The sequence below is a fragment of the Scyliorhinus torazame genome, chromosome 20 (genome assembly GCF_047496885.1).
Source record: "Scyliorhinus torazame isolate Kashiwa2021f chromosome 20, sScyTor2.1, whole genome shotgun sequence".
Taxonomy (NCBI): Eukaryota; Metazoa; Chordata; class Chondrichthyes; order Carcharhiniformes; family Scyliorhinidae; genus Scyliorhinus; species Scyliorhinus torazame.
Window position 1 is genome coordinate 105,767,422 of NC_092726.1, and position 13,721 is coordinate 105,781,142.

Sequence of the window (13,721 nt, forward strand, 5' to 3'; positions counted from 1 at the left end):
TCCAGTACAATAGAGAGAGGCTGGGGCAGTGGGATCTGTTTGTGGAATGATCCAGAACATTAGAGAGAGGCTGGGGCAGTGGGATCTGTTTATGGAATGATCCAGTACAATAGAGAGAGGCTGGGGCAGTGGGATCTGTTTGTGGAATGACCCAGAACATTAGAGAGAGGCTGGGGCAGTGGGATCTGTTTATGGAATGATCCAGTACAATAGAGAGAGGCTGGGGCAGTGGGACCTGTTTGTGGAATGATCCACTACAATAGGGAGAGGCTGGGGCAGTGAGATCTTTTGTGGAATGATCGAGGACATTAGGGAGAGTCTGGGGCAGTGGAATCTCTTTGTGGAATGATCCAGGACAATAGAGAGAGGCTGGGGCAGTGGGATCTGTTTGTGGAATGATCCAGGACAATAGGGAGTGGCTGGGGTAGTGGGATCTGTTTGTGGAATTATTCAGGACAATAGGGAAAGGCTGGGGCAGTGGGATCTGTGTGTGGAATGATCCAGGACAATAGAGAGAGGCTGGGGCAGTGGGATCCGTTTGTGGAATGAACCAGAACAATAGAGAGACGCTGGAGCAGTGGGATCTGTTTGTGGAATGATCCAGTACAATAGAGAGAGGCTGGGGCAGTGAGATCTGTTTTTGGAATGAACCAGAACAATAGAGAGACGCTGGAGCAGTGGGATCTGTTTGTGGAATGATCCAGTACAATAGAGAGAGGCTGGGGCAGTGGGTTCTGTTTGTGGAATGATCCAGTACAATAGAGAGAGGGTGGGGCAGTGGGATCTGTTTGTGGAATGATCCAGTACAATAGGGAGAGGCTGGGGCAGTGGGATCTTTTTGTGGAATTATCCAGAACAATAGGGAGAGGCTGGGGCAGTGGGATCTGTTTGTGGAATGATTCAGGACAATAGAGAGAGGCTGGGGCTGTGGGGTCTGTTTGTGGAATGATCCAGTACAATAGAGAGAGGCTGGGGCTGTGGGATCTGTTTGTGGAATGATCCAGTACAATAGGGAGAGGCTGGGGCAGTCGGATCTGTCTGTGGAATGATCCAGGACAATAGGGAGAGGCTGGGGCAGTGGGATCTGTTTGTGGAATGATCCAGGACAATAGAGAGAGGCTGGGGCAGTGGGACCTGTTTGTGGAATGATCCAGGACATTAGGGAGAGGCTCGGGCAGTGGGATCAGTTTGTGGAATGATCCAGGACAATAGAGAGAGTCTGGGGCAGTGGGATCTGTTTGTGGAATGATCCAGTACAATAGAGAGAGGCTGGCGCAGTGGGATCTGTTTGTGGAATGATCCAGGACAATAGGGAGAGGCTGGGACAGTGGGATCTGTTTGTGGAATTATCCAGGGCAATAGGCAGAGGCTGGGGCAGTGGGATCTGTGTGTGGAATGATCCAGTACAATAGAGAGAGGTGGGGCAGTGGGATTTGTTTGTGGAATGATCCAGTACAATAGGGAGAGGCTGGGGCAGTGGGATCTGTTTGTGGAATGATCCAGGAAAATAGGGAGAGGCTGGGGCAGTGGGATCTGTTTGTGGAATGATCCAGTACAATAGAGAGAGGCTGGGGCAGTGAGATCTGTTTGTGGAATGATCCAGTTCATTAGACAGAGGCTGGGGCAGTGGGATCTGTTTGTGGAATGATCCAGTACAATAGGGAGAGGCTGGGGCAGTGCGATCTTTTGTGGAATGATCCAGGGCAATAGGGAGAGTCTGGGGCAGTGGAATCTCTTTGTGGAATTATCCAGGACAATAGAGAGAGGCTGGGGCAGTGGGATCTGTTTGTGGAATGATCCAGAACAATAGGGAGAGGCTGGGGCAGTGCGATCTTTTGTGGAATGATCCAGGGCAATAGGGAGAGTCTGGGGCAGTGGAATCTCTTTGTGGAATTATCCAGGACAATAGAGAGAGGCTGGGGCAGTGGGATCTGTTTGTGGAATGATCCAGGACAATAGGGAGAGGCTGGGGTAGTGGGATCTGTTTGTGGAATTATTCAGGACAATAGGGAAAGGCTGGGGCAGTGGGATCTGTGTGTGGAATGATCCATTACAATAGAGAGAGGCTGGGGCAGTGGGATCTGTTTGTGGAATGATCCAGAACAATAGAGAGACGCTGGAGCAGTGGGATCTGTTTGTGGAATGATCCAGTACAATAGAGAGAGGCTGGGGCAGTGGGTTCTGTTTGTGGAATGATCCAGGACAATAGAGAGAGTCTGGGGCAGTGGGATCTGTTTGCGGAATGATCCAGTACAATAGAGAGAGGCTGGAGCAGTGGGATCTGTTTGTGGAATGATCCAGGACAATAGGGAGATGCTGGGGCAGTGGGATCTGTTTGTGGAATTATCCAGGTCAATAGGGAGAGGCTGGGGCAGTGGGATCTGAGTGTGGAATGATCCAGTACAATAGAGAGAGGCTGGGGCAGTGGGATCTGTTTGTGGAATGATCCAGAACATTAGAGAGAGGCTGGGACAGTGGGATCTGTTTATGGAATGATCCAGTACAATAGAGAGAGGCTGGGGCAGTGGGATCTGTTTGTGGAATGACCCAGAACATTAGAGAGAGGCTGGGGCAGTGGGATCTGTTTATGGAATGATCCAGTACAATAGAGAGAGGCTGGGGCAGTGGGACCTGTTTGTGGAATGATCCACTACAATAGGGAGAGGCTGGGGCAGTGAGATCTTTTGTGGAATGATCGAGGACATTAGGGAGAGTCTGGGGCAGTGGAATCTCTTTGTGGAATGATCCAGGACAATAGAGAGAGGCTGGGGCAGTGGGATCTGTTTGTGGAATGATCCAGGACAATAGGGAGTGGCTGGGGTAGTGGGATCTGTTTGTGGAATTATTCAGGACAATAGGGAAAGGCTGGGGCAGTGGGATCTGTGTGTGGAATGATCCAGGACAATAGAGAGAGGCTGGGGCAGTGGGATCCGTTTGTGGAATGAACCAGAACAATAGAGAGACGCTGGAGCAGTGGGATCTGTTTGTGGAATGATCCAGTACAATAGAGAGAGGCTGGGGCAGTGAGATCTGTTTTTGGAATGAACCAGAACAATAGAGAGACGCTGGAGCAGTGGGATCTGTTTGTGGAATGATCCAGTACAATAGAGAGAGGCTGGGGCAGTGGGTTCTGTTTGTGGAATGATCCAGTACAATAGAGAGAGGGTGGGGCAGTGGGATCTGTTTGTGGAATGATCCAGTACAATAGGGAGAGGCTGGGGCAGTGGGATCTTTTTGTGGAAAAATCCAGAAGAATAGGGAGAGGCTGGGGCAGTGGGATCTGTTTGTGGAATGATTCAGGACAATAGAGAGAGGCTGGGGCTGTGGGGTCTGTTTGTGGAATGATCCAGTACAATAGAGAGAGGCTGGGGCTGTGGGATCTGTTTGTGGAATGATCCAGTACAATAGGGAGAGGCTGGGGCAGTCGGATCTGTCTGTGGAATGATCCAGGACAATAGGGAGAGGCTGGGGCAGTGGGATCTGTTTGTGGAATGATCCAGGACAATAGAGAGAGGCTGGGGCAGTGGGACCTGTTTGTGGAATGATCCAGGACATTAGGGAGAGGCTCGGGCAGTGGGATCAGTTTGTGGAATGATCCAGGACAATAGAGAGAGTCTGGGGCAGTGGGATCTGTTTGTGGAATGATCCAGTACAATAGAGAGAGGCTGGCGCAGTGGGATCTGTTTGTGGAATGATCCAGGACAATAGGGAGAGGCTGGGACAGTGGGATCTGTTTGTGGAATTATCCAGGGCAATAGGCAGAGGCTGGGGCAGTGGGATCTGTGTGTGGAATGATCCAGTACAATAGAGAGAGGTGGGGCAGTGGGATTTGTTTGTGGAATGATCCAGTACAATAGGGAGAGGCTGGGGCAGTGGGATCTGTTTGTGGAATGATCCAGGAAAATAGGGAGAGGCTGGGGCAGTGGGATCTGTTTGTGGAATGATCCAGTACAATAGAGAGAGGCTGGGGCAGTGAGATCTGTTTGTGGAATGATCCAGTTCATTAGACAGAGGCTGGGGCAGTGGGATCTGATTGTGGAATGATCCAGTACAATAGGGAGAGGCTGGGGCAGTGCGATCTTTTGTGGAATGATCCAGGGCAATAGGGAGAGTCTGGGGCAGTGGAATCTCTTTGTGGAATTATCCAGGACAATAGAGAGAGGCTGGGGCAGTGGGATCTGTTTGTGGAATGATCCAGGACAATAGGGAGAGGCTGGGGTAGTGGGATCTGTTTGTGGAATTATTCAGGACAATAGGGAAAGGCTGGGGCAGTGGGATCTGTGTGTGGAATGATCCATTACAATAGAGAGAGGCTGGGGCAGTGGGATCTGTTTGTGGAATGATCCAGAACAATAGAGAGACGCTGGAGCAGTGGGATCTGTTTGTGGAATAATCCAGTACAATAGAGAGAGGCTGGGGCAGTGGGTTCTGTTTGTGGAATGATCCAGGACAATAGAGAGAGTCTGGGGCAGTGGGATCTGTTTGTGGAATGATCCAGTACAATAGAGAGAGGCTGGAGCAGTGGGATCTGTTTGTGGAATGATCCAGGACAATAGGGAGAGGCTGGGGCAGTGGGATCTGTTTGTGGAATTATCCAGGTCAATAGGGAGAGGCTGGGGCAGTGGGATCTGAGTGTGTAATGATCCAGTACAATAGAGGGAGGCTGGGGCAGTGGGATCTGTTTGTGGTATGATCCAGAACATTAGAGAGAGGCTGGGGCAGTGGGATTTGCTTGTGGAATGACCCAGTACAATAGAGAGAGGCTGGGGCAGTGGGATCTGTTTGTGGAAAGATCCAGTACAATAGGGAGAGGCTGGGGCAGTGGGATCTGTTTGTGGAATGATCCAGGGAAATAGGGAGAGGCTGGGGCAGTGGGATCTGTTTGTGGAATGATCCAGTACAATAGAGAGAGGCTGGGGCAGTGAGATCTGTTTGTGGAATGATCCAGTACATTAGAGAGAGGCTGGGGCAGTGGGATCTGTTTGTGGAATGATCCAGTACAATAGGGAGAGGCTGGGGCAGTGAGATCTTTTGTGGAATGATCGAGGACATTAGGGAGAGTCTGGGGCAGTGGAATCTCTTTGTGGAATGATCCAGGACAATAGAGAGAGGCCGGGGCAGTGGGATCTGTTTGTGGAATGATCCAGGACAATAGGGAGTGGCTGGGGTAGTGGGATCTGTTTGTGGAATTATTCAGGACAATAGGGAAAGGCTGGGGCAGTGGGATCTGTGTGTGGAATGATCCAGTACAATAGAGAGAGGCTGGGGCAGTGGGATCTGTTTGTGGAATGAACCAGAACAATAGAGAGACGCTGGAGCAGTGGGATCTGTTTGTGGAATGATCCAGTACAATAGAGAGAGGCTGGGGCAGTGGGATCTGTTTTTGGAATGAACCAGAACAATAGAGAGACGCTGGAGCAGTGGGATCTGTTTGTGGAATGATCCAGTACAATAGAGAGAGGCTGGGGCAGTGGGTTCTGTTTGTGGAATGATCCAGTACAATAGAGAGAGTGTGGGGCAGTGGGATCTGTTTGTGGAATGATCCAGTACAATAGGGAGAGGCTGGGGCAGTGGGATCTGTTTGTGGAATTATCCAGAACAATAGGGAGAGGCTGGGGCAGTGGGATCTGTTTGTGGAATGATTCAGGACAATAGAGAGAGGCTGGGGCTGTGGGATCTGTTTGTGGAATGATCCAGTACAATAGAGAGAGGCTGGGGCTGTGGGATCTGTTTGTGGAATGATCCAGTACAATAGGGAGAGGCTGGGGCAGTCGGATCTGTCTGTGGAATGATCCAGGACAATAGAGAGAGGCGTGGGCAGTGGGGTCTGTTTGTGGAATGATCCAGGACTTTAGGGAGAGGCTGAGGCAGTGGGATCTGTTTGTGGAATGATTCAGGACAATAGAGAGAGGCTGGAGCAGTGGGATCTGTTTGTGGAATGATTCAGGACAATAGAGAGAGGCTGGGGCAGTGGCATCTGTTTGTGGAATGATCCAGGACAATAGGGAGAGGCTGGGGCAGTGGGATTTGTTTGTGGAATTATCCAGGACAATAGGGAGAGGCTGGGGCAGTGGGATCTGTTTGTGGAATGATCCAGGACAATAGAGAGAGGCTGGAGCAGTGGGATCTGTTTGTGGAATGATCCAGGACAATAGGGAGAGGCTGGGGCAGTGGGATCTGTTTGTGGAATGATCCAGGACAATAGAGAGAGGCTGGGGCAGTGGGACCTGTTTGTGGAATGATCCAGGACATTAGGGAGAGGCTCGGGCAGTGGGATCAGTTTGTGGAATGATCCAGGACAATAGAGAGAGTCTGGGGCAGTGGGATCTGTTTGTGGAATGATCCAGTACAATAGAGAGAGGCTGGCGCAGTGGGATCTGTTTGTGGAATGATCCAGGACAATAGGGAGAGGCTGGGGCAGTGGGATCTGTTTGTGGAATTATCCAGGGCAATAGGCAGAGGCTGGGGCAGTGGGATCTGTGTGTGGAATGATCCAGTACAATAGAGAGAGGCTGGGGCAGTGGGATTTGTTTGTGGAATGATCCAGTACAATAGGGAGAGGCTGGGGCAGTGGGATCTGTTTGTGGAATGATCCAGGAAAATAGGGAGAGGCTGGGGCAGTGGGATCTGTTTGTGGAATGATCCAGTACAATAGAGAGAGGCTGGGGCAGTGAGATCTGTTTGTGGAATGATCCAGTTCATTAGAGAGAGGCTGGGGCAGTGGGATCTGTTTGTGGAATGATCCAGTACAATAGGGAGAGGCTGGGGCAGTGCGATCTTTTGTGGAATGATCCAGGGCAATAGGGAGAGTCTGGGGCAGTGGAATCTCTTTGTGGAATGATCCAGGACAATAGAGAGAGGCTGGGGCAGTGGGATCTGTTTGTGGAATGATCCAGTACAATAGAGAGAGGCTGGGGCTGTGGGATCTGTTTGTGGAATGATCCAGTACAATACGGAGAGGCTGGGGCAGTCGGATCTGTCTGTGGAATGATCCAGGACAATAGAGAGAGGCGTGGGCAGTGGGGTCTGTTTGTGGAATGATCCAGGACTTTAGGGAGAGGCTGAGGCAGTGGGATCTGTTTGTGGAATGATTCAGGACAATAGAGAGAGGCTGGAGCAGTGGGATCTGTTTGTGGAATGATTCAGGACAATAGAGAGAGGCTGGGGCAGTGGCATCTGTTTGTGGAATGATCCAGGACAATAGGGAGAGGCTGGGGCAGTGGGATTTGTTTGTGGAATTATCCAGGACAATAGGGAGAGGCTGGGGCAGTGGGATCTGTTTGTGGAATGATCCAGGACAATAGAGAGAGGCTGGAGCAGTGGGATCTGTTTGTGGAATGATCCAGGACAATAGGGAGAGGCTGGGGCAGTGGGATTTGTTTGTGGAATTATCCAGGACAATAGGGAGAGGCTGGGGCAGTGGGATCTGTTTGTGGAATGATCCAGGACAATAGAGAGAGGCTGGAGCAGTGGGATCTGTTTGTGGAATGATCCAGGACAATAGGGAGAGGCTGGGGCAGTGGGATCTGTTTGTGGAATGATCCAGGACAATAGAGAGAGGCTGGGGCAGTGGGACCTGTTTGTGGAATGATCCAGGACATTAGGGAGAGGCTCGGGCAGTGGGATCAGTTTGTGGAATGATCCAGGACAATAGAGAGAGTCTGGGGCAGTGGGATCTGTTTGTGGAATGATCCAGTACAATAGAGAGAGGCTGGCGCAGTGGGATCTGTTTGTGGAATGATCCAGGACAATAGGGAGAGGCTGGGGCAGTGGGATCTGTTTGTGGAATTATCCAGGGCAATAGGCAGAGGCTGGGGCAGTGGGATCTGTGTGTGGAATGATCCAGTACAATAGAGAGAGGCTGGGGCAGTGGGATTTGTTTGTGGAATGATCCAGTACAATAGGGAGAGGCTGGGGCAGTTGGATCTGTTTGTGGAATGATCCAGGAAAATAGGGAGAGGCTGGGGCAGTGGGATCTGTTTGTGGAATGATCCAGTACAATAGAGAGAGGCTGGGGCAGTGAGATCTGTTTGTGGAATGATCCAGTTCATTAGAGAGAGGCTGGGGCAGTGGGATCTGTTTGTGGAATGATCCAGTACAATAGGGAGAGGCTGGGGCAGTGCGATCTTTTGTGGAATGATCCAGGGCAATAGGGAGAGTCTGGGGCAGTGGGATCTCTTTGTGGAATGATCCAGGACAATAGAGAGAGGCTGGGGCAGTGGGATCTGTTTGTGGAATGATCCAGGACAATAGGGAGAGGCTGGGGTAGTGGGATCTGTTTGTGGAATTATTCAGGACAATAGGGAAAGGCTGGGGCAGTGGGATCTGTGTGTGGAATGATCCATTACAATAGAGAGAGGCTGGGGCAGTGGGATCTGTTTGTGGAATGATCCAGAACAATAGAGAGACGCTGCAGCAGTGGGATCTGTTTGTGGAATGATCCAGTACAATAGAGAGAGGCTGGGGCAGTGGGTTCTGTTTGTGGAATGATCCAGAGCAATAGGGAGAGGCTGGGGCAGTGGGATCTGTTTGTGGAATGATCCAGTACAATAGAGAGAGGCTGGGGCAGTGGGATCTGTTTGTGAAATGATTCAGGAGAAAAGGGAGAGGCTGGGACAGTGGGATCTGTTTGTGGAATGATCCAGGACATTAGGGAGAGTCTGGGGCAGTGGGATCTGTTTGTGGAATGATCCAGAACAATAGGGAGTTCTGGGGAAATGGTATCTGTTTGTGGAATGATCCAGTACAATAGGGAGAGGCTGGGGCAGTGGGATCTGTTTGCGGAATGATCCAGAACAATAGGGAGAGGCTGGCGCAGTGGGATCTGTTTGTGTAATGATCCAGGACATTAGGGAGAGGCTCGGGCAGTGGGATCTGTTTGTGGAATGATGCAGGACATTAGGGAGAGGCTGGGGCAGTGGGATCTGTTTGTGGAATGATCCAGGACAATAGGGAGAGGCTGGGGAAGTGGGATCTGTCTGTGGAATGATCCAGGACAATAGGGAGAGGCTGGGGCAGTGGGGTCTGTTTGTGGAATGATCCAGTACAATAGAGAGAGGCTGAGGCAGTGGGAACTGTTTGTGGAATGATCCAGGACAATAGGGAGAGGCTGGGGCAGTGGGATCTGTTTGTGGAATGATCCAGTACAACAGGAGCGGCTGGGGCAGTGGGATCTGTTTGTGGAATGATTCAGGACACTAGGGAGAGGCTGTGGCAATGAGATCTTTTGTGGAATGATCCAGGACAACAGGGAGAGTCTGGGGCAGTGGGATCTGTTTGTGGAATGATCCAGGACAATAGGGAGAGTCTGGGGCAGTGGGATCTGTTTGTGGAATGATCCATGACAATAGGGAGAGGCTGGGGCAGTGGGATCAGATTGTGGAATGATCCAGGACAATAGGGAGAGGCTGGGGCAGTGGGATCTGTTTGTGGAATGATCCAGAGCAATAGGGAGAGGCTGGGGCAGTGGGATCTGTTTGTGGAATGATCCAGTACAATAGAGAGAGGCTGGGGCAGTGGGATCTGTTTGTGAAATGATTCAGGAGAATAGGGAGAGGCTGGGACAGTGGGATCTGTTTGTGGAATGATCCAGGACATTAGGGAGAGTCTGGGGCAGTGGGATCTGTTTGTGGAATGATCCAGAACAATAGGGAGTTCTGGGGAAATGGGATCTGTTTGTGGAATGATCCAGTACAATAGGGAGAGGCTGGGGCAGTGGGATCTGTTTGCGGAATGATCCAGAACAATAGGGAGAGGCTGGCGCAGTGGGATCTGTTTGTGTAATGATCCAGGACATTAGGGAGAGGCTCGGGCAGTGGGATCTGTTTGTGGAATGATGCAGGACATTAGGGAGAGGCTGGGGCAGTGGGATCTGTTTGTGGAATGATCCAGGACAATAGGGAGAGGCTGGGGAAGTGGGATCTGTCTGTGGAATGATCCAGGACAATAGGGAGAGGCTGGGGCAGTGGGACCTGTTTGTGGAATGATCCAGGACATTAGGGAGAGGCTGGGGCAGTGGGATATGTTTGTGGAATGATCCAGTACAATAGGGAGAGGCTGGGGCAGTGGGATCTGTTTGTGGAATGATCCAGGACAATAGGGAGAGGCTGGGGCAGTGGGGTCTGTTTGTGGAATGATCCAGTACAATAGAGAAAGGCTGAGGCAGTGGGAACTGTTTGTGGAATGATCCAGGACAATAGGGAGAGGCTGGGGCAGTGGGATCTGTTTGTGTAATGATCCAGTACAACAGGAGCGGCTGGGGCAGTGGGATCTGTTTGTGGAATGATTCAGGACACTATGGAGAGGCTGGGGCAGTGAGATCTTTTGTGGAATGATCCAGGACAACAGGGAGAGTCTGGGGCAGTGGGATCTGTTTGTGGAATGATCCAGGACAATAGGGAGAGTCTGGGGCAGTGGGATCTGTTTGTGGAATGATCCATGACAATAGGGAGAGGCTGGGGCAGTGGGATCAGATTGTGGAATGATCCAGGACAATAGGGAGAGGCTGGGGCAGTGGGATCTGTTTGTAGAATGATCCAGAGCAATAGGGAGAGGCTGGGGCAGTGGGATCTGTTTGTGGAATGATCCAGTACAATAGAGAGAGGCTGGGGCAGTGGGATCTGTTTGTGAAATGATTCAGGAGAATAGGGAGAGGCTGGGACAGTGGGATCTGTTTGTGGAATGATCCAGGACATTAGGGAGAGTCTGGGGCAGTGGGATCTGTTTGTGGAATGATCCAGAACAATAGGGAGTTCTGGGGAAATGGGATCTGTTTGTGGAATGATCCAGTACAATAGGGAGAGGCTGGGGCAGTGGGATCTGTTTGCGGAATGATCCAGAACAATAGGGAGAGGCTGGCGCAGTGGGATCTGTTTGTGTAATGATCCAGGACATTAGGGAGAGGCTCGGGCAGTGGGATCTGTTTGTGGAATGATGCAGGACATTAGGGAGAGGCTGGGGCAGTGGGATCTGTTTGTGGAATGATCCAGGATAATAGGGAGAGGCTGGGGAAGTGGGATCTGTCTGTGGAATGATCCAGGACAATAGGGAGAGGCTGGGGCAGTGGGACCTGTTTGTGGAATGATCCAGGACATTAGGGAGAGGCTGGGGCAGTGGGATATGTTTGTGGAATGATCCAGGACAATAGGGAGAGGCTGGCGCAGTGGGATCTGTTTGTAGAATGATCCAGGACATTAGGGAGAGTCTGGGGCAGTGGGACCTGTTTCTGGAATGATCCAGGACAATAGAGAGAGGCTGGTGCAGTGGGATCTCTTTGTGTAATGATCCAGGACAATAGGGAGAGGCTGGGACAGTGGGATCTGTTTGTGGAATGATCCAGGACATTAGGGAGAGTCTGGGGCAGTGGGATCTGTTTGTGGAATGATCCAGAACAATAGGGAGGTCTGGGGAAATGGGATCTGTTTGTGGAATGATCCAGTACAATAGGGAGAGGCTGGGGCAGTGGGATCTGTTTGTGGAATGATCCAGAACAATAGGGAGAGGCTGGCGCAGTGGGATCTGTTTGTGTAATGATCCAGGACATTAGGGAGAGGCTCGCGCAGTGGCATCTGTTTGTGGAATGATGCAGGACATTAGGGAGAGGCTGGGGCAGTGGGATCTGTTTGTGGAATGATCCAGGACAATAGGGAGAGGCTGGGGAAGTGGGATCTGTCTGTGGAATGATCCAGGACAATAGGGAGAGGCTGGGGCAGTGGGACCTGTTTGTGGAATGATCCAGGACATTAGGGAGAGGCTGGGGCAGTGGGGTATGTTTGTGGAATGATCCAGGACAATAGGGAGAGGCTGGGGCAGTGGGATCTGTTTGTGGAATGATCCAGGACAATAGACAGAGGCTGGGACAGTGAGATCTGTTTGTGGAATAATCCAGGAAAATAGGGAGAGTCTGGGGCAGTGGGATCTGTTTCTGGAATTATCCAGGACAATAGGGAGAGGCTGGGGTAGTGGGATCTGTTTGTGGAATGATCCAGGACAATAGTGAGCGGCTGGGGCAGTGGGATCTGTTTGTGGAATGATCCAGGACCATAGAGAGAGGCTGGGGTAGTGGGATCTGTATGTGGAATGATCCAGGACAATAGGGAGAGGCTGGGGCAGTGGGACCTGTTTGTGGAATGATCCAGGACATTAGGGAGAGGCTGGGGCAGTGGGATCTGTTTGTGGAACGATACAGGACATTAGGGAGAGGCTGGGGCAGTGGGATCTGTTTGTGGAATTAACCCTGACAATAGGGAGAGTCTGGGGCAGTGGGATCTGTTTCTGGAATGGTCCAGGACATTAGGGAGAGTCTGGGGCAGTGGGATCTGTTTGTGGAACGATACAGGACATTAGGGAGAGGCTGGGGCAGTGGGATCTGTTTGTAGAATGATCCAGGACATTAGGGGGAGCCTGGGGCAGTGGGACCTGTTTCTGGAATGATCCAGGACAATAGAGAGAGGCTGGGGCAGTGGGATCTCTTTGTGTAATGATCCAGGACTTTAGGGAGAGTCTGGGGCAGTGGGATCTGTTTCTGGAATGATCCAGGACATGAGGGAGAGTCTGGGGCAGTGGGATCTGTTTCTGGAATAATCCAGGACAATCGTGTCTCACTAACTTGATAGAGTTTTTCGAGGAGGTCACTAAGATGATTGATGCAGGTAGGGCAGTAGATGTTGTCTATATGGACTTCAGTAAGGCCTTTGACAAGGTCCCTCATGGTAGACTAGTACAAAAGGTGAAGTCACACGGGATCAGGGGTGAACTGGCAAGGTGGATACAGAACTGGCTAGGCCATAGAAGGCAGAGGGTAGCAATGGAGGGATGCTTTTCTAATTGGAGGGCTGTGACCAGTGGTGTACCACAAGGATCAGTGCTGGGACCTTTGCTCTTTGTAGTATATATAAATGATTTGGAGGAAAATGTAACTGGTCTGATTAGTCAGTTTGCAGACGACACAAAGGTTGGTGGAATTGCGGATAGCGATGAGGACTGTCTGAGGATACAGCAGGATTTAGATTGTCTGGAGACTTGGGCGGAGAGATGGCAGATGGAGTTTAACCTGGACAAATGTGAGGTAATGAATTTTGGAAGGGCTAATGCAGGTAGGGAATATACGGTGAATGGTAGAACCCTCAAGAGTATTGAAAGTCAAAGAGATCTAGGAGTACAGGTCCACAGATCACTGAAAGGGGCTACACAGGTGGAGAAGGTAGTCAAGAAGGCATACGGCATGCTTGCCTTCATTGGCCGGGGCATTGAGTATAAGAATTGGCAAGTCATGTTGCAGCTGTACAGAACCTTAGTTAGGCCACACTTGGAGTATAGTGTTCAATTCTGGTTGCCACACTACCAGAAGGATGTGGAGGCTTTAGAGAGGGTGCAGAAGAGATTTACCAGAATGTTGCCTGGTATGGAGGGCATAAGCTGTGAGGAGCGATTGAATAAACTCGGTTTGTTCTCACTGGAACGAAGGAGGTTGAGGGGCGACCTGATAGAGGTATACAAAATTATGAGGGGCATAGACAGAGTGGATAGTCAGAGGCTTTTCCCCAGGGTAGAGGGGTCAATTACTAGGGGGCATAGGTTTAAGGTGAGAGGGGCAAAGTTTAGAGTAGATGTACGAGGCAATTTTTTTACGCAGAGGGTAGTGGGTGCCTGGAACTCACTACCGGAGGAGGTAGTGGAGGCAGGGACTATAGGGACATTTAAGGGGCATCTTGACAAATATA